The sequence below is a fragment of the Ranitomeya imitator genome, chromosome 1 (genome assembly GCF_032444005.1).
Source record: "Ranitomeya imitator isolate aRanImi1 chromosome 1, aRanImi1.pri, whole genome shotgun sequence".
NCBI lineage: Eukaryota > Metazoa > Chordata > Amphibia > Anura > Dendrobatidae > Ranitomeya > Ranitomeya imitator.
In genome coordinates, this window is record NC_091282.1 from 733,999,154 (window position 1) to 734,020,990 (window position 21,837).

Sequence of the window (21,837 nt, forward strand, 5' to 3'; positions counted from 1 at the left end):
GAATTCGCATGCGTTTTCCCGCAAAACACAAGCGTTTTTAGCTTGCAGAATGCTTGCGCTTTACAAGCGATTTGAAGCATTGCTTGGAAAAGTGATTGACAGGTTGGTCACACTTGTCAAGCATAGTGCTTGACAAGTGTAACCAACTTTTTACTATTGATGCTGCCTACGCAGCATCAATAGTAAAAGATAGAATGTTAAAAATAATAAAAAATATAGTTATTCTCACCTTCTGCCGGCCCCCGATCTCCTCAGCGGCGCTCCCGGTATGTTCCGTTCCCAGGGATGATTTGCCCAAAGGACCTTTGTGACGTCACGGTTGAGTGACCGCGACGTCATCTCAGGTGATTCGCGCAATTCATCCCTGGGAATGGAAGCCATCACGTGCACCACTGAGAGCCGGGAGGAATATGGTACCCAGGGCCTGGAGGAGAGTCTCCTCTCCTGCAAACCCTGGGTACCATCCGCACATGAAGCGCTCACTTTACGCATGGTGGGCACAGCCATATGCATAAAGTGAGCGTTTCAATGCAATCCTATGGTGGCGGAATAGCCGCAATTCCGCAGAAATAATGAACATGCTGCAGATTTTATCGATATTCGATTCCGCAGTGGGAAAATCCGCAGCATGGGCACAGCAACTGCAGAATCAGTTAGGATTGCATGGGAATGCGTTTTTTTAAGCTTTTCCGCTGCGGCAAAAGACGTGGTGGAAACGCATAAAAAACACAACATGGGCACACAGCCTTGAGATAAAATAAATAAAATGTCCATTCTTCTTCAGTCGTCATAGCTTAAATTACAGAAAAAAAAAAACCCAAAACAGGAAAATACCGCCAAAGACCGCCAGGTTTTTCTTGAAGCGTTTCCGCCAAGGAAGAGCTCGTCAGGCGACGCATCTCCTTCTAGTAGAGACGCTCCTTTTATGAGCTTTTGGGGGAGTATTTGTCGTTTCCTGATGGAATTATTTGCAGCCTTTTTGGACACTGCAATTTCTTTTTACCTCACAAGGTTTTTTCTTCAAAACCTGAAGGGAAAAAAAAGACAAAGCACTGAACAAAGGAATGAATAGGAAGATTCTTGCCAGCGTCTTTTTTTCTAATTATTTACGATGTTTCAAGCGTTTTTCAAAGCTGACCTACTCCAAAAGACTAATGTGAATGTGATGTGGAGCCTTTGTTGTGGAATCCCAGCACAGCGCCCCCCACAGGTAACACCGCAGTCTGCTGCCAGGTGAAATGACCGCACACAGGCGCTGACACCCGCCTCCTGCCCCGGCCTGTGCACTTCTCCGCGGGCTCCCGCACGGTGCGCGCCCCTGCGCCTCAGCAGGGGGATGAGGAGGGAGGTGAGGAGCAGATGGAGGCTGTGTGCACAGCACCGGGAGCCGCCTGAGGAGCGCCGCGGCCCGCTAACCGAGGGGGGCGGGTGAGTGCACGGAAACGGAGGGAAGTGTGGGACGGACGAGAATACAGAGACCTCCTCAGTGCGGGTACCGGGACATAGGCCGCAGTCACTAGCGCCTCCGGGAGGAGCGGGCGACATAGTGTGCGCTTTGTTAGCAGCGTCTGCCGTTCCCCGGGCACCTAGGGCTCGCTCTGACGTTCTGTGACGTCATGTCCTAGCACGGTATGAATGCAGTTACCACTAGCAACCAATCAGATGTCCTCTTACATATTCCATAGCTGAAATCTGAATGGTCGGTATCAGAAACCGCATTGGGGTCTGTGGGGTCACTTAGAGTATGCGCTATCCGCCGCACAACATTATTGCCTTGTTTTATGCATGTGTGAATGTACCTTTAACCCTTCTTGGACAATTTCTGCTTCCACATATTTTTTGTTTTACTTTTTTGCGGTACGAGTTGTAGTTTTGAATGACAGCAATATATCATTCATTTTTACCATATAATGTTATCTAATATATAATTGCCTAGAATACTACTTCCTGCAATTTGTGCCAACTTCCGTGGCAATGTCCGGAGCTAATGTCCGGAGCTAATGTCCGGAGCTAATGTCCGGAGATAAGTGACGTCAACAGTGTCCAGTGTCTGATTGGTTGCCGCCTGCTGCGAGCGACCAATCAGAAACGTGCCGTACTGTGACACACTCCGCCCGCCATTTTGGTGTGATTTTTGAATTTTTACCTCACAGCAAGTTTCTACTGCGTGGAGGCGGGCCCAGTGACGTTGCTCTTCAAGCTCCTGCCGAATTTCGTCAAAAAAATGATAATACCATTTACCAAAACTATATATATTTAGTTGTGAAGTGGTTCAGTGACATTTTCACACCAATTTTGAACTTTTGTTTGGTGTTTTCTCCATATACTGCCTATTTTTGTTCTTTCTTACTATTATTTATTAATTGTATTATTCTTACATTTGAATAAATAAAGTATATATGGATTCTAGACTCCCGATTCTTTAGAATCGGGCTGCCATCTAGTATATATATAATTGTCTAAGGGTCACTTCCGTCTGTCTGTCTGTCCTTCTGTCACGGTTATTCGTTCGCTGATTGGTCTCAGCAGCTGCCTGTCATGGCTGCCGCGACCAATCAGCGACGGGCACAGTCCGATTAGTCCCTCCCCTACACTCACTGCCCGGCGCCCCCTCCGTAATCCCCTCCACTCACCGCTCACACAGGGTTAATGGCAGCGGTAACGGCCCGCGGTGTAACGCACTCCGTTACCGCTGCTATTAACCCTGTGTGTCCCCAACTATTTACTATTGATGCTGCCTATGCAGCATCAATAGTAAAAATAGGTCATGTTAAAAATAATAAAAAAAACAAAAAACCTGCTATACTCACCCTCCGCCGCCTTTCCCGCTCCTCGCCACGCTCCCGGGACCGCTCCATTGCAAGCGGCAGCTTCTGGGCCCAGGGCTGGTGTGCGACAAGGACCTGCCGTGATGTCACGATCATGTGACCGCGATGTCATCATAGGTCCTGATCACACCAGCCCTGGGACCGGAAGCTGCCGCTTGCAATGGAGCGGTCCCGGGAGCGTGGCGAGGGGCGGGAAAGGCGGCGGATGGTGAGTATATGGTTATTTTTTTTTTAAGTCTCTATACTACGTGGCTTTGTGCTGGGCAATATACTACGTGCCTGGGCAATATACTACGTGGCTCTGCTATATTCTACGTGGCTGGGCAATATACTACATCACTGGGCAATATACTACATGGCTGGGCAATATACTACGTGGCTGGGCAATATACTACGTGGCTGGGCAATATACTACGTGGCTGGGCAATATACTACGTGGCTGGGCAATATACTACGTGGCCGGGCAATATACTACGTGGCCATGCATATTCTAGAATACCCGATGCGTTAGAATCGGGCCACCATCTAGTATATATATATCCTTGTAATGTTTTCATTTCCTGTTCTGTCCAGATGTCACCATATCCCAGAATTCCAAGCGGAGGAAGTTCACCGACAGCCATATTGGGACACCCAAGTGATGGGTGTCTCAATATGGAAACTGCTGCTGGTACCAAACTATTGTGCAGTACCACCAGCGAAACACTGTACACACACACACACACTATATGCCGTAAGCAACACTTACACTGACACACACTCTATACGCCGTATGCACCACACACTCCTTCACACACTCACGCAGCCTCTTGCATGGTACCACCAGCGGAACACCGTCGCGAACACGCCGCCGCCGGGATCAGCCGAACGATTCACTGACTGCTGCCATCTTTGTACAGGAGGAGTGCATGCATAGTTTTAATGTCACCGCCGATATCTGTCTGCACAAAGATGGCAGCGGTCTGATTTACTGCACCTGCGTGAATTACGCGCAGGTGCAGTGAATCATTCGGCTGATCCTGGCGGCAGATGCGCGATGTGTCTACAGGCAGAGGAAGCCGGTCACATTACAGGGGTTTTCCCAGAAACAAAAGTTCATTTTAAAAATTGACTGTGTCTGACTGCATACGGAGCATAAGACATCTCCTGAGCAGGGGAGGAAGCAAAAGACAATACTGACGTTACAGCAGGAGATCACAGAGGATTCATTTTGTCAGGTAAAACATTTCACTGACTGTTTTTAAAACAAATTTACCTTACAAAATGCATCCTCTGCGATCTCCTGCTGTAATGTCAGTATTGTCTTTTGCTTCTTCCCCTGCCCAGGAGCTGTGGTTTGTTCGGTACACGGTCAGATACAGACAATTTTTAAAATGAAATTTTGTTTGTGGGAAAACCCCTTTAAAAAGAAAATATCAACGCCAACATGGCTCCTCATAAAAAGTACGCCAATGGCAATTAAATGAAAGCAGCAAAGGCACAAGGTCGAAGACAACAAAGGGCAAATGAGACTTTTGAAGAGCAACAGCATCGCTGGGATCAAAACAATGCATATAAGCGTAGGCGTCAAGCACATGAGTCCCCTGATACAAAAGTCTTTAGATTATCACAGGATGCCATTAGGCAACAACAGCGCCGCATGCCTGCCCCCATCGTGACATTACTGCCCTCCCGACACACCACCTCATTTAAAGATTTTTCTGTATTTTCAAGACTATGAAAATGATACATTCACACTGAAGGCATCAAAACTATGAATTAACACATGTGGAATTATATACTTAAAGGGAACCTGCCACCCTCCCCCCCCCTCCCCCAGGCGTTTATAACTCCTCGGCATTATTCAGTTGTCCAGGCGCCTGCGCAGTCATATTCTGCCTTGGGCATGTGCGGTTCGCGCTGCCCGACAACGGACATCACTTTATGTCTTGTTTACTGCGCCTGCCTGCACGCGCGGCCCGAGATCCCGCAGGTTCACGCAGGCACAGTAAACCAGACATCAAGTGATGTCAGTTGTCGGGCAGCGCGAACTGCGCATGCCCAAGGCAGAATATGATCACGCAGGCGCCTGGACAACTGAATAACGCTGAGGAGGCGGCGCCCTTCTCGCAGAGTGACGGCTGGGAGGTGTCTGGATGAGGGGGGAAAGACCTGGCTCCCTGGTGATTTCACAGGTATGAGGGACCAAATTCAAAAGCGATTATTTCTGCAGTGCAACGAACAATAACTAAAAGAGCCACCTTGTCAGAATGCAGCATTAGTGCTGCACAAGGTGGCTCTTTTAGTTACAAATGCCTGGGGGGGGGGGGGGGGTGACAGGTTCCCTTTAACAAAAAAGTGTGAAACAACTGAAATTATGTCTTATATTCTAGGTTCTTCAAAGTAGCCAGCTTTTGCTTTGATGACTGCTTTGCACACTCTTGGCATTCTCTTGATGAGCTTCAAGAGGTAGTCACTGAGAATGGTCTTCCAACAATCTTAAAGGAGTTCCCAGAGATGCTTAGCACTTGTTGGCCCTTTTGCCTTCACTCTGCGGTCCAGCTCACCCCAAACCATCTCGATTGGGTTGAGGTCTGGAGACTGTGGAGGCCAGGTCATCTGGCGTAGCACCCCATCACTTTCCTTCTTGGTCAAATAGCCCTTACACAGCCTGGAGGTGTGTTTGGGGTCATTGTCCTGTTGAAAAATAAATGATGGTCCAACTAAAACGCAAACCGGATGGAATAGCATGCCGCTGCAAGTTGCTGTGGTAGCCATGCTGGTTTAGTATGCCTTCAATTTTGAATAAATCCCCAACAGTGTCACCAGCAAAGCACCCCCACACATCACACCTCCTCCTCCATGCTTCACGGTGGGAACCAGGCATGAAGAGTCCATCCGTTCACCATTTTTGCGTCGCACAAAGACACGGTGGTTGGAACCAAAGATCTCAAATTTGGACTCATCAGACCAAAACACAGATTTCCACTGGTCTAATGTCCATTCCTTGTGTTCTTTAGCCCAAACAAGTCTCTTCTGCTTGTTGCCTGTCCTTAGCAGTGGTTTCCTAGCAGCTGTTTTACCATGAAGGCCTGCTTGCTGCACAAAGTCTCCTCTTAACAGTTGTTGTAGAGATGTGTCTGCTGCTAGAACTCTGTGTGGCATTGACCTGGTCTCTAATCTGAGCTGCTGTTAACCTGCTATTTCTGAGGCCGCGTCACACTTGCGAGTTTTACGGACGTAAGAGCGCAGAAACTACGTCCGTAAAACTCGCAAAAAATACGGCACAATTATTCTCTATGCCCCTGCTCCTATCTGCCGTATTTTACTGATCAGTATTATACGGCTTTCTAAGGCCGTACAAAATCGCAGCATGCTGCGTTTGTCACCGTACTGCGCAAGAAATACGCCAATGAAAGTCTATGGAAGCGTGAAAAATACGGATTACACACGGACAAGCAGTGTGACTTGCGAGAAATACGCAGCGGTGTTAGAGAGAAAAGCCGGTAATTCAGTGCGGTGTACAGTAAAATCACACTGACAGCTTCCAGTCCAATAGGTAGAATAAATGTGTACACATCGAATAGGTCAGTGAGACACATATATGTACGGTATATATATTAATATTTATTCCAGCGCTATACAGCTTGAAAGCCGGTAATTCAATTACCGGCTTTTTCTTTCTCCTTCCTAAACCCGACATGACTTTCTAGGAAAGTTCCCACGATCTATGAACAGCCAGCAGAGGGCGCCTCACCGCAAATGAAGCTAAAAATAGATCATTGACCTATTTTTAGCTTCATTCCCTGGGGTTTTGCAGCAAGGAGCAGCCTGCATTAGCGGAACTCCTTGCTGCAAAATGTTTTAACCCCTTCAGAAGGATTTACATCGTTGGACTTTACAGATCTGCGGAAGGTAAGTATATTGTTGGTTTATTATGTTTTTTCTTTTACAGAACGAGGGTCTTCAGTGATTGGATTGGGCGTTAAATAAAATATTACAACAACCTTTGTTTTTATTTCATTAAAATAATTTTTATTAATGTGTGGTTTTTTTTAACCCTTTCATTCAATTGGATTAATAATGGATAGGTGTCAGAATTGACGCCTCTCCATTATTAATTAGGCTTAATGTCACCTTACAATGGCAAGGTGGCATTAACCCTTCATTACCCCATATCCCACCGCTACACGGGAATGGGAAGAGAGTGGCCAAGTGCCAGAATAGGCGCATCTTCCAGATGTGCCTTTTCTGGGGTGGCTGGGGGCAGGTGTTTTTAGCCAGGGGGGGCCAATAACCGTGGACCCTCTCCAGGCTATTATCTGCCCTCAGTCACTGGCTTTACTACTCTGGCGGAGAAAATTGCGCCATTTAACCCTTTATTTTAAGAGCTAGAACGGCCAAATTTTGCAGATACACACTACTAACATTAGTAGTGTGGATTATGCAAAAAAAATGGTGATATGAGATGGTTTACTGTATGTAAACCATGTCTCATATCATGTCGGGTTTAGGAAGGAGAAAGCAAAAGCCGGTAATTGAATTACCGGCTTTTTGCTATCTCGCGCTGTATGAAGGAATAATATATATATATATATATATATATATATGTATATATATATATATATATATATATATATATATATATATATCTACTGACATATATAACAGTATATATGTTTTTATTTTTTTTTTAACACATGGATCCCTTGTATAGGCGTATGTCGGTTTGGCAAGCCTGCGATAAAAACACGCAGTACGGCTGCCATACGGATTACATACGGAGGATGCCATGCGCAAAAAACGGTGACACACCCTGCCTACGGAGGAGCTACGGACCACTATTTTCGGGACTTTTCAGCGTATTACGGCCGTAATATACGGACCGTATTTGCATACGCTGAGTGTGACGCCGGCCTGAGGCTGGTGACTTGGATAAACTTATCCTCAGAAGCAGAGGTGACTCTTGGTCTTACTTTCCTGGGGTGGTCCTCATGTGAGCCAGTTTCTTTGTAGCGCTTGATGGTTTTTGCCACTGCACTTGGGGACACTTTCAAAGTTTGCCCAATTTTTCGGACTGACTGACCTTAATTTCTTAAAGTAATGATGGCCACTCGTTTTTCTTTACTTAGAATTTGTATTATGGCAAGAAAAAAGCAGCTAACAGTCTATCTAACTATCAACTGTGTATCCACCAGACTTCTGCACAACACAACTGATGGTCCTAACCCCATTTATAAGGCAAGAAATCCCACTTATTAAACCTGACAGGGCACACCTGTGAAGGAAAACCATTCCCGGTGACAACCTCTTGAACCTCATCAAGAGAATGCGAAGAGTGTGCAAAGCAGTCATCAAAGCTAAAGGTGGATACTTTGAAGAACCTAGAATATAAGACATAATTTCAGTTGTTTCACACTTTTTTGTTAAGTATATAATTCCACATGTGGTAATTCATAGTTTTGATGCCTTCAGTGTGAATGTACAATTTTCATAGTCATGAAAATACAGAAAAATCTTTAAATGAGAATGTGTGTCCAAACTTTTGGTCTGTACTGTATGTTATATGATTTATTTGACATTTATTTATTTACTTACCGTATATACTCGAGTATAAGCCGACCCCCCTAATTTTGCCACAAAAAACTGGGAAAACTTAAAGGGCCACTGTCACCCCCCTCCAGCCGTTATAAACTAAAAGAGCGACCTTGTGCAGCAGTAGTGCTGCATTCTAACAAGGTGGCTCTTTTAGTTTTAGGTTCAAGTATATCCCAAATAAAGCGTTTTTATGCTTAGCTACAATTCCTGTCTCTAGCCAGGGAGGCGGGTCCTCACTCCCCAGCTCTCACCGCTCCTCTGCCGTCACTCCAATCTTCCGGCGCCGCCCCCTCAGCGCTGTGTACGTTTCAAAAACCGGCGCCTGCGCAGTGTACTGCGCAGACGCAGTAAGCTCTGGCTGTCTGACGTCCCAGCCAGGCTTGCAGACTGCGCCTGCACGGGCATTGCGGCCAGCCACCTTTGGAATCCCCGCCCCGCACTGTGCATAATGCATAACACAGTGCGGGGCGGGGATTCCAAAGGTGGCTGGCCGCAATGCCCACGCAGGCGCAGTCTGCAAGCCTGGCTGGGACGTCAGACGGCCAGAGCTTACTACATCTGCGCAGCACAGCAGTACACTGCGCAGGCGCCGGTTTTGAAACGTACACAGCGCAGAGGGGGCGGCGCCGATAGCGCAGGAAGATTGGAGTGACGGCAGAGGAGCGGTTAGAGCTGGGGAGTGAGGACCCGCCTCCCTGGCTAGAGACAGGAATTGTGGCTAAGTATAAAAACACTTTATTTGGGGTATAGTTGAACCTAAAACTAAAAGAGCCACCTTGTTAGAATGCAGCATTACTGCTGCACAAGGTGGCTCTTTTAGTTTATAACGGCTGGAGGGGGGTGACAGTGGCCCTTTAACCCCTTTCTGCCATTAGACGTACTATTGCGTCCATGTGGGGTGGGCTTTACTTCCCAAGGACGCAATAGTACGTCATATGCGATCGGCAGCGCTCACGGGGGGAGCGCCGCCGATCGCGGCCGGGTGTCAGCTGTTTATCGCAGCTGACATCCGGCACTATGTGCCAGGAGCGGTCACGGACCGCCCCCGGCACATTAACCCCCGGCACACCGCGATCAAAGATAATCGCGATGTGCCGGCGGTGCAGGGAAGCACCGCGCAGGGAGGGGGCTCCCTGCGGGCTTCCCTGAGCCCCCCGCAGCAACGCGATGTGATCGCGTTGCTGCGAGGGTCTCACCTCCCTCCCTGCTCCCTCCAGCCCCGGATCCAAGATGGCCGCGGATCCGGGTCCTGCAGGGAGGGAGGTGGCTTCACAGAGCCTGCTCAGAGCAGGCACTGTGAAGGCTGCAGCGCTGCATGTCAGATCAGTGATCTGACAGAGTGCTGTGCAAACTGTCAGATCACTGATCTGTGATGTCCCCCCTGGGACAAAGTAAAAAAGTAAAAAAAAAAAATTTCAAATGTGTAAAAAAAAAAATTAAAAAAAATATTCCAAAATAATGAAAAAAAAAATATATATATTATTCCCATAAATACATTTCTTTATCTAAATAAAAAAAACAAAACAATAAAAGTACACATATTTAGATCGCCGCGTCCGTAACGGCCCGACCTATAAAACTGGCCCACTAGTTAACCCCTTCAGTAAACACCGTAAGAAAAAAAAAAAAAAACGAGGCAAAAAACAACGCTTTATTATCATACCGCCGAACAAAAAGTGGAATAACACGCGATCAAAAAGACAGATATAACTAACCATGGTACCGCTGAAAGCGTCATATTGTCCCGCAAAAAACTAGCCGCCATACAGCATCATCAGCAAAAAAATAAAAAAGTTATAGTCCTGAGAATAAAGCGATGCAAAAATAATTATTTTTTCTATAAAATAGTTTTTATCGTATAAAAGCGCCAAAACATAAAAAAATGATATAAATGAGGTGGCGCTGTAATCGTACTGACCCGAAGAATAAAACTGCTTCATCAATTTTACCAAACGTGGAACGGTATAAACGCCTCCCCCAAAAGAAATTCATGAATAGCTGGTTTTTGGTCATTCTGCCTCACAAAAATCGGAATAAAAAGCGATCAAAAAATGTCACGTGCCCGAAAATGTTACCAATAAAAACATCAACTCGTCCCGCAAAAAACAAGACCTCACATGACTCTGTGGACCAAAATATAGAAAAATTATAGCTCTCAAAATGTGGTAACGCAAAAAATATTTTTTGCAATAAAAAGCGTCTTTCAGTGTGTGACGGCTGCCAATCATAAAAATCCGCTAAAAAACCCGCTATAAAAGTAAATCAAACCCCCCTTCATCACCCCCTTAGTTAGGGAAAAATTAAAAAAATGTATTTATTTCCATTTTCCCATTAGGGTTAGGGCTAGGGTTAGGGCTAGGGTTAGGGTTAGGGTTAGGGCTAGGGTTAGGGCTAGGGCTAGGGTTAGGGTTAGGGATAGGGTTAGGGCTAGGGTTAGGGCTAGGGTTAGGATTAGGGCTAGGGTTAGGGCTAGGGCTACAGTTTGGGTTGGGGCTAAAGTTACAGTTAGGGTTTAGATTACATTTACGGTTGGGAATAGGGTTGGGATTAGGGTTAGGGGTGTGTCAGGGTTAGAGGTGTGGTTAGGGTTACTGTTGGGATTAGGGTTAGAGATGTGTTTGGATTAGGGTTTCAGTTATAATTGGGGGGTTTCCACTGTTTAGGCACATCAGGGGCTCTCCAAACGCGACATGGCGTCCGATCTCAATTCCAGCCAATTCTGCGTTGAATAAGTAAAACAGTGCTTCTTCCCTTCCGAGCTCTCCCGTGTGCCCAAACAGGGGTTTACCCCAACATATGGGGTATCAGCGTACTCAGGACAAATAGGACAACAACTTTTGGGGTCCAATTTCTCCTGCTACCCTTGGGAAAATACAAAACTCGGGGCTAAAACATATTTTTTGTGGGAAAAAAAAAGATTTTTTATTTTCACGGCTCTGCGTTATAAACTGTAGTGAAACACTTGGGGGTTCAAAGTTCTCACAACACATCTAGATTAGTTCCCTGGGGGGTCTAGTTTCCAATATGGGGTCACTTGTGGGGGGTTTCTACTGTTTAGGTACATTAGGGGTTCTGCAAACGCAATGTGACGTCTGCAGACCATTCCATCTAAGTCTGCATTCCAAATGGCGCTCCTTCCCTTCCGAGCTCTGCCATGCGCTCAAACGGTGGTTTCCCCCAACATACGGGGTATCAGCGTACTCAGGACAAATTGGACAACAACTTTTGGGGTCGAATTTCTCCTCTTACCCTCGGGAAAATACAAAACTGGGGGCTAAAAAATAATTTTGGGGGGAAAGATTTTTTTTTTTTAATTTTCACGGCTCTGCGTTACAAACTGTAGTGAAACACTTGGGGGTTCAAAGCTATCACAACACATCTAGATGAGTTCCTTAGGGGGTCTAGTTTCCAAAATGGTGTCACTTGTGGGAGGTTTCTACTGTTTAGGTACATTAGGGGCTCTGCAAATGCAATGTGACACCTGCAGACCATTCCATCTAAGTCCTCATTCCAAATGGAGCTCCTTCCCTTCCGAGCCCTCCCATGCGCCCAAACAGTGGTTCCCCCCCACATATGGGGTATCAGCGCACTCAGGACAAATTGGACAACAAATTGTGGGGTCGAATTTCTCCTGTTACCCTCGGGAAAATACAAAACTGGGGGCTAAAAAATAATTTTTGTGGGAAAAAATTTTTGTTTTATTTTTACGGCTCTCCATTATAAACTTCTGTGAAGCCCTTGGTGGGTCAAAGCGCTCAGCACACATCTAGATAAGTTCCTAAGGGGGTCTACTTTCCAAAATGGTGTCACTTGTGGGGGGTTTCTACTGTTTAGGTACATTAGGGGCTCTGCAAACGCAATGTGACACCTGCAGACCATTCCATCTAAGTCTGCATTCAAATGGCACTCCTTCCCTTCTGAGCCCTCCCATGTGCCCAAACAGTGGTTCCCCCCACATATGGTGTATCATCGCACTCAGGACAAATTGGGCAACAAATTTTGGGGTCCAATTTCTCCTGTTACCCTCAGGAAAATACAAAACTGGGGGCTAAAAAAATAATTTTTGTGGGAAAAAAATTGTTTTATTTTTACGGCTCTGCATTATAAACTTCTGTGAAGCACTTGGTGGGTCAAAGTGCTCACCACACGTCTAGATAAGTTCCTTAGGGGGTCTACTTTCCAAAATGGTGTCACTTGTGGGGGGTTTCAATGTTTAGGCACATCAGTGGCTCTTCAAACGCAACATGACGTCCCATCTCAATTCCTGTCAATTTTGCATTGAAAAGTCAAACGGCGCTCCTTCCCTTCCGAGCTCTCCCATCCGCCCAAACAGTGGTTTACCCCCACATATGGGCTATCAGCGTACTCAGGACAAATTGTACAACAACTTTTGGGATCCAATTTCTTCTCTTACCCTTGGGAAAATAAAAAATTGGGGGCAAAAAGATAATTTTTGTGAAAAAATATGATTTTTTATTTTTACGGTTCTACATTATAAACTTCTGTGAAGCACTTGGTGGGTCAAAGTGCTCACCACACCTCTAGATAAGTTCCTTAGGGGGTCTACTTTCCAAAATGGTGTCACTTGTGGGGGGTTTCAATGTTTAGGCACATCAGTGGCTCTTCAAACGCAACATGACGTCCCATCTCAATTCCTGTCAATTTTGCATTGAAAAGTCAAACGGCGCTCCTTCCCTTCCGAGCTCTCCCATCCGCCCAAACAGTGGTTTACCCCCACATATGGGCTATCAGCGTACTCAGGACAAATTGTACAACAACTTTTGGGGTCCAAATTCTTCTCTTACCCTTGGGAAAATAAAAAATTGGGGGCGAAAAGATAATTTTTGTGAAAAAATATGATTTTTTATTTTTACGGTTCTACATTATAAACTTCTGTGACGCACTTGTTGGGTCAAAGTGCTCACCACACCTCTAGATAAGCTCCTTAGGGGGTCTACTTTCCAAAATGGTGTCACTTGTGGGGGGTTTCAATGTTTAGCCACATCAGGGGCTCTCCAAACGAAACATGGCGTCCCATCTCAATTCCAGTCAATTTTGCATTGAAAAGTCAAATGGCACTCCTTCGCTTCCGAGCTCTGCCATGCGCCCAAACAGTGGTTTACCCCCACATATGGGGTATTAGCATACTCAGGACAAATTGTACAACAATGTTTGGGGTCCATTTTCTCCTGTTACCCTTGGTAAAATAAAACAAATTGGAGCTGAATTAAAGTTTTTGTGAAAAAAAGTTAAATGTTCATTTTTATTTAAACATTCAAAAAATTCCTGTGAAGCACCAGAAGGGTTAATAAACTTCTTGAATATGGTTTTGAGCACCTTCAGGGGTGTAGTTTTTAGAATGGTGTCACTTGGGTATTTTCTATCATATAGACCCCTCAAAATGACTTCAAATGAGATGTGGTCCCTAAAATAAAATGGTGTTGTAGAAATGAGAAATTGCTGGTCAACTTTTAACCCTTATAACTCCCTAACAAAAAAAAATTTTGGTTCCAAAATTGTGCTGATGTAAAGTAGACATGTGGGAAATGTTACTTATTAAGTATTTTGTGTGACATATCTCTGTGATTTAATTGCATAAAAATTCAAAGTTGGAAAATTGCGAAATTTTCATAATTTTCGCCAAATTTCCGTTTTTTTCACAAATAAACGCAGGTACTATCAAATAATTTTTACCATTGTCATGAAGTACAATATGTCATGAGAAAACAATGTCAGAATCACCAGGATCCATTGAAGCGTTCCAGAGTTATAACCTCATAAAGGGACAGTGGTCAGAATTGTAAAAATTGGCCCGGTCATTAACGTGCAAACCACCCTTGGGGGTAAAGGGGTTAATGACTCGAGTATAAGCCTAGGGTGGAAAATGCAGCAGCTACCGGTAAATTTCAAAAATAAAAAATAGGTACCAATAAAAGTAAAATTAATTGATACATCAGTAGGTTAAGTGTTTTTGAATATCCATATTGAATCAGGAGCCCCATATAATGCTCCATACAGTTCATGATGGGCTCCATAAGATGCTCCATACAAAATACGCCCCATTTAATGCTCCATACAGTTTATGATGTGAAAGATGAGAACCTCTATTTCTCATCTTTCAGGATACATCGGGGGCTTATCTACAGCATTCCAGAATACTATAGATAAGCCCCTGATGCTGGTGGGCTTAGCTCATCTTCGATTTTGGGGGTGACAGGTTCCCTTTAACTCAGGTGGAGCTGAACACCATGACAGGCCGTACAAACTCTTTGACACAAAAGGAAATGGCCATTGCTAGTAAGCGTGTATGGACAAGATTAAATTTCACCCACTAGAAGGGACAAATTGATGATAAAAGGCCAGTTTAAAAACCTACTATTGTTTAATTAGTTCATATTTTATAGAACGAGGATTAAACTACTGTACTATTCTTAAACACTTCATAAATGACATGTTTAGTGATATAATAGAAAAAAATTGTTACATATATAAATAGGTGGTAAAGATATTGGTTCTTTTAATCTTGTTTTTAACATACCGTATATACTCGAGTATAAGCCGACCCCCCTAATTTTGCCACAAAAAACTGGGAAAACTTATTGACTCGAGTATAAGCCTAGGGTGGAAAATGCAGCAGCTACCGGTGAATGTCAAAAATAAAAATAAATGCTCCATACCATTCATTATGGCCCCATAGATGCTCCACATAAAGCTGTGCCATATATAATGCTCTGCATCGTTCAGTATGGCCCCATAGATGCTCCATATAAAGCTGTGCCATATAGAATGCTCTGCACCGTTCAGTATGGCCCCATAGATGCTCCACATAAAGCTGTGCCATATATATAATGCTCTGCACCGTTCATTATGGCCCCATAGATGCTCCATATAAATCTGTGCAATATATAATGCTGCTGCTGCTGCTGCAATAAAAAAAAAAAGACATACTCGCCTTTCTTGCTTGCAGCTCCTCAGCGTCCCGTCTCAGCGTCTCTCCACACTGACTGTTCAGGCAGAGGGCGGCGCACACTAGTACGTCATCGCGCCCTCTGACCTGAACAGTCAGAGCAAGAGGACGCGGAAGACGGAGCAATGCCCGGTGGGTGGAACGTGGACAGGTAACTATGACATACTTACCTGCTCCCGGCGTCCGTGGCTCCTTATCTCGGACAGCTGGTCTCCGGGTGCTGCAGCCTCTTCCTCTGTCAGCGGCGGTCACCGTTACCGCTCATTAGAGGAATGAATATGCAGCTCCACCCCTATGGGAGTGGAGTCCATACTCATAACTTTAATGAGCGGTCCCACCTGACCGCTGAACAGGGGAAGAGCTGCGGCACCGAAGACAGTGGGACGGGCAGGGGGAGCGCCGGGACTAGGCGAGTATGCGACAATCCTCTCTTCCCCTCACCCGCCGACCCCACCGCCGATCATGACTCGAGTATAAGCCGAGAGGGGCAAAAATTTGGGCTGAAAATCTCGGCTTATACTCGAATATATACGGTAATTAGGATGAGACTGTATTTAGAAAATCACACTTAAGGATATGATCACCTTCTTTCTTTTGGTTTGTTCAATGCATTCAGGTTGAAAATGCTGAGCAAGTTGTGTTATAATGATTAAGATGGATTTATTCTGGCACTTCGGTATTTGTTTTTTGTGTTTCTTTATTGTTGCAAATAAATGTTGAATTCAATAAGGCTACTTTCACACTAGCGTTAACTGCAATCCGTCACAATGCGTCGTTTTGCAGAAAAAACGCATCCTGCAAAAGTGCTTGCAGGATGCGTTTTTTCCCCGATAGACTTGTATTGACGACGCATTGCGATGGATTGCCACACATCGCATCCGTCGTGCGACGGATGCGTCGTGCTTTGGCGGACCGTCTGCACAAAAAAACGCTACATGTAACGTTTTTTGCTGCCGACGGACCGCTTTTTCCGACCTCGCATGCGTGGCCGGAACTCCTCCCCCACCTCCCCGCACCTCACAATGGGGCAGCGGATGCGATGAAAATCTTCATCCGCTGCACCCGTTGTGCGGCGCTTACAACGCTAGCGTCGGTAACCTTGGCCCGACGCACTGCGACGGGCCGAGCCCGACGCTAGTGTGAAAGAAGCCTAAGTTGTAATTTGAAAAGAAAAAAGAACGCACACAAACATAAAATCAAATGATTCAAGGCTTAAAATAAAAATTGATAGGTCCCATCCATGTACAAATATAATCAAGAACACAAGTAACACACATGCATGTTTTCACAATTTTAAAACATACGATTTTTTCACAATTGCGCATCAAAATTTTGAATCTGATTTCTCTAAAACAAAATATAAAGAAACAGTCTTCCGACATATCAAATGAAAGCCGGTACCGTTCTGAGAAAAATGTTGCCTCTCCCACCTCTTTATCTTAATTCTTGCCCGAGATATGCTAAAATATGTAAAGCCATACCAGGCCAAAATCCGGGCTTTTTCAAAACTTTAGAAGTCTGTAAAAAATTAACTGATGAAAAATTCAAAACTTTTTACATTTGTAATTAACTAAAAAATCTAAAGATGTCAGGTAAAAAAAAAATATTCATATTTGGATCACTTGAGATGGAATGACCCTATATTATTTATATTATATTACCAGTAGTTTACTTATATTTGACATTTATATCTTTATTTGAAATGTAGTTATTTATTTACTTATTTGATACTTATGATTATATTATTATATTTATTTATATTAATTTACTTATATTTATTGTATTTATTTATATTTTACTAGATGGTGGCCCGATTCTAACGCATTGGGTATTCTAGAATATGCATGTCCATGTAGTATATTGCCCAGTAACATAGTATATTGCCCAGCGACATAGTATATTGCCCAGCCACGTAGTATATTGCCCAGTTACATATTGCCCAGCCACATAGTATATAGCAGTGCCATGTTGTATATTGCCCAGTCACGTGGTATATTGGCCAGCACAGAGCCACGTAGTATAGAGACTTAAAAAAATAAATAAACATATACTCACCTATAGCCCGTTGAAGTCCTGCTATACTCACCATCTGCCGCCTTTGCCGCTCCTCGCCACGTTCCTGGGATCGCTCCATTGCAAGCGGCAGCTTGCAGTCCCAGGGCTGGTGTGAGCAGGACCTATGATGACGTCGCGGTCACATGACGTGACGTCACGGCAGGTCCTTGTCGCACACCAGCCTTGGGACGGGACCGGAAGCTGCCGCTTGCAATGGAGCGGTCCGGGGAGTGTGGCGAGGAGCGAGAAAGGCGGCGGAGGGTGAGTATAGCAGGTTTTTTTTTTTTATTATTATTATTTTTAACATGACCTATTTTTACTATTGATGCTGCATAGGCAGCATCAATAGTAAATAGTTGGGGACACACGGGGTTAATAGCAGCGGTAACGGAGCGCGTTACACCGCGGGCCGTTACCGCTGCCATTAACCCTGTGTGAGCAGTGGGGATTACGGAGCGGGCGCCGGGCAGTGAGTGCAGGGGAGTAGGGGAGGGAGTAATCGGACTGTGGCCGTCGCTGATTGGTCGCGGCAGCCATGACAGGCAGCTGCCGAGACCAATCAGTGAACGAATAACCGTGACAGAAGGACAGACAGACAGACAGACGGAAGTACCCCTTAGACAATTATGTATATAGATTTATTTGACCTTTATTTACTTACCGTATATGTATTTGATAGTTATATTTATTTGATATGTTTTCATTTTTTTGTATTAGGCTATGTGCACACGTTGCGGATTTTGGTGCAGAATTTTCTGCACAAAATCTGCATCTCCTGGCAAAAACTGCAGGTTCGGATTTGATGCGGATTTTGTGCGGATTTCATGATTTTTTTACCCCTGCGGATTTCTCTAATGGGAGGATGCAGAAACGCTGCAGATCAGCACAAAAGAGGTGACATGCTCCTTCTTTTGATCCGCAGCATTTTTCATGCGGAATTTTCCACACCATTGGCACAGCATTTTTTTCCCCATTGATTTACATTGTACTGTAAATCACTTTGCGGATCTGCAGCGTTTCTGCACCGAAAAAAACGCTGCGGATCCGCAGTAAATCCGCATCGTGTGCACATAGCCTTAATTTTTACTATTTTTTTTTTTAGTCCGCCTAAGCGACTTGAAGCTGCAACGCGGTAGTAGAGAGTAAAATCACTGCAAGGGTGGATCAAGATGGCTGCGACAGAGTGAGCTCTGTGTAGGAGGCTTTGGAATGATTGCAATCACACCATTTATGTCTGTCAGATCTTGACTGGAGCATTAAAATTGTTAAAAAGCAGCGATCAGACCTCATTCCGGACTCTGTATACCAGAGCTGTCGCCGCCCCCCGTATGGAGCGGGCTCAGCCCCTGAGCCTTCTCCATACATCCTGCACACAACATAGTACGTACCATACGATATGGTTGAATGGGGTTGTCTAATAAACAACAAATCATCATTTTTTTTTTTTTAGGAGTGCACTGAGTTTTTTTGTTTTTATTGCATTTTATAATTTTTATCCTTTTTGTACAGACATTTTTTTGCCAGGTGTTTTTAAAAGTTTTATTGGAGAAAATATTTATCAAATTTATTAAATGTAAACTTCTTAATTTATATAATCTGTATTAAAGAAAATATTTATAACAATATAAATTTATTAAGAAAAAACACTAAAAGGCCTTGTTCACCTGGATTCTGCACCTATATCTCTATTAATTCCATATTATTTCAAGGAGGGACTATGACTTTTGCATCCTAATTGACATACTGTAGAAAAAGCCAAAAAAAAGTGGATTTTAGTTGGCGCCTAGTTAGGTCTTATTAATATGCACAGATGTTGTTTTTTGTGGGTACAAGTGAAAACCAACCCTCTTTTCTTTTTTCTTTTTTTCTCCTATCCATTAACCATTAAAAAATAACAGACACACTTGGATGGATTTCACCATGCCCATAGACTCGCATGAGTGTGCGTTCGGTCTGTAAAAACAATTAAAAAAAATGAGAATATTGGATATGTGAAAGGGTCGTAGTGTGAAGAATTACATAGAAAACTTGTAAGGAAAGTTGATAACTTACTGATCAATCTTATCCAATTGATAGCCGAACTTGTTTCCACCTTACATGCGGTGTCATTTCTGATAATTATCGGTTTTGTATTTCCTCCTAATAATCCTCTACTGTACAGTACAGTTATACAAGTAAATAAGGAAACCCACCACAAAAATTGCGGAATAGGTGTCAATGGACCTTATTTTCCCGGCAGGTGAGGTCCCAGAAGTGTCATTCATGACCTAGCAGGTTAAAAATGGGACCTCCCCTGTAGCGACCACCCCTTCTTATGGTGTTTTTATTTGTTTTTAGTTATATGTAGAATAATAGTGAGAAAAAAAAAATGGTATGATCGGAAAGACAAAACGACCGTAGTTCTTAAAGGGTTAACATGTCCAGGGTGTGTTTCCACCTGAATGGGCTGGTATGAGGTATCAGTGTTTGGGGTTGCTAAGTGTTCAGTTTACCATTACTAAGGGAACACTGTAAGGGAGAAACGTCTCTTCCAGTCGAAAATGTGTCCATGTGGAGACAAGGAAAAGTTTCTGTTTAGAATGACAATGTAACGGGAGGGTAAGTGTCCCTATGTACATGGATGCATTTCTAGTTTCTTTTTCTGTTGTTACATTGTTGCTTTTGAGTATTGACTGTGCACAATTTATATTCCCTTGTAATCTTTCCTCTTATAACAGGAAATCCAAACCTTGTGATGCAAACGAGAGAAGTAAATCCTTTTGTTTGGCAGGTATGGTAAATACTAAGGCGATTCATGTTTATAAGTGCAGACTGTGAGCCCTCGCGGGCAGGGTCCTCCCTCCTTATGTACTCGTGTGCCTTGTTATCTGCTCATGTTTAATGTATTTGTCTATATTTGCCCCGTATTCACATGTAAAGCGCCATGGAATAAATGGCGCTATAAAAATGTATAATAATAATAATAATAAGTCTGAGAGATCCCCCATGGGGTCTGACGCTCCTCCGGCTAGGGATTTCCTTACCTGCTGCAACTGCCTGTATATTTGTTATAATGGGTAGAACAATAAATATAATGTTCTATTCTTTTATTTTTATTCTGGGATATGTTGGAGGATAAAAAATAGGGCTATGAGGGGAAGGGGTATCACATGGTGGTACTTAGGATATCGTTACACATTGTCAAATCCACCAATTTCGGCGGAATCTGCCGAATTTCTTACAGTATAGGTACTTCCGATTGTTCCCTTGACAGAGGAAAGATAGTTTAGGCATGTTAAATTTTAATGTCTGGTCCTTTTTGTTCTCAGGGTAGATAAGTAGATATATGAAGTGTTGGGCAACTACTTACCGTATTCCCTTCTCCCCAATGAGAACACATGCTCACTCGGCCAAACTGAGCATTCATATGTATAGGAGGGTCAGGAGGAATAGCTGTCAGCCAAAAGACTATTTGACCAACAGCTATTGATGAAAACAATAGTATTTGTTTTATAACATACTGGTGTATAAGGAAATACTGACACTGAAATAGTGGAGATGGAACTTAAAGTAGTATAGTATACACAAATATATAGTTATAATAATGCTCAGAAGATAAAGGGCCTAGCGATATATAACATGAACCTGGATCTAAATGCTAAGAATGATTATTAAATCAAGTGCAAAAAATGAACCCATATTAGAATGGTCCTGTATAACTGCAATGGTGTCAGCGCCAAACCCCCCCCCCCCTCGGAAGAAGGCAACACTGAAACCTGTTGGGACAGACGCCGGAGCAGTTCTACCGGCACATTATAGGATGGGTTCATTTTTTCCACTTTCATTAATCATGCGGTGTTATATGGCACTAAGCCTTTTATCTTATGATAGGCAGTGGATAAATTTGTGCTTTATACATGGGAATTTGAGGCAAGGAGTTAATGGGAGCACCACGGTCGATGGGACTCAAACCAAGGCCTAAACAAATGCCAAGTATATAGAGAGGAGAAAAAGGTAGGCCTTATAAACTGGGAATCTCCACCAACAAACCATATCAAAACACAGCTTTATTAGACATATATGCAAGGAACAAACAGCACATTAAAAACATTTAAAACAAGGGGATATAACATAACCCCATATACTCAATACCCAAAAGCCCAAAATAAGGCAAAAAAACCCGCACATACCTACACAGAGTATAATACACATGCCCAAAAACTGAAAGTGGCCTAAATAGTAGCGTGATAACGCACCAAAAATTACCCAGCCAATCTCATATAGTCATGCACCCTACAGGGGCATAATAATCCCCTGGGGAAGAGGAAGACCTACCAGGCACCGTAGGATAAATAAGCCGCAATGGCCACAACTATATAGGTGAAGGTAAATATGCCAGTGGTGAGGGTAAATCACTAACGCAAATGTATG

At 43.9% G+C, this 21,837-nt stretch overlaps 1 protein-coding gene across 5 annotated transcripts in view; it reads left to right on the forward strand.

Annotated features, from left to right (window-relative positions):
* Window positions 1–1,220: 1,220 nt before the first annotated feature.
* The window catches only part of PCNX4 (pecanex 4), a 108,492-nt gene continuing 87,875 nt past the window's right edge, over window positions 1,221–21,837 (forward strand). Inside the window, exons 1-2 of one of the 5 annotated variants that reach the window (XM_069733542.1) lie at window positions 1,221–1,348; window positions 20,145–20,197. The gene's annotated coding sequence lies outside the window, so the exon portion shown is untranslated. Of the gene's footprint in view, window positions 1,429–19,926; window positions 20,026–20,144; window positions 20,198–21,837 lie in introns of those variants that run through there. The other 4 variants (XM_069733524.1, XM_069733532.1, XM_069733514.1 and 1 more) reach the window with 4 other exon arrangements.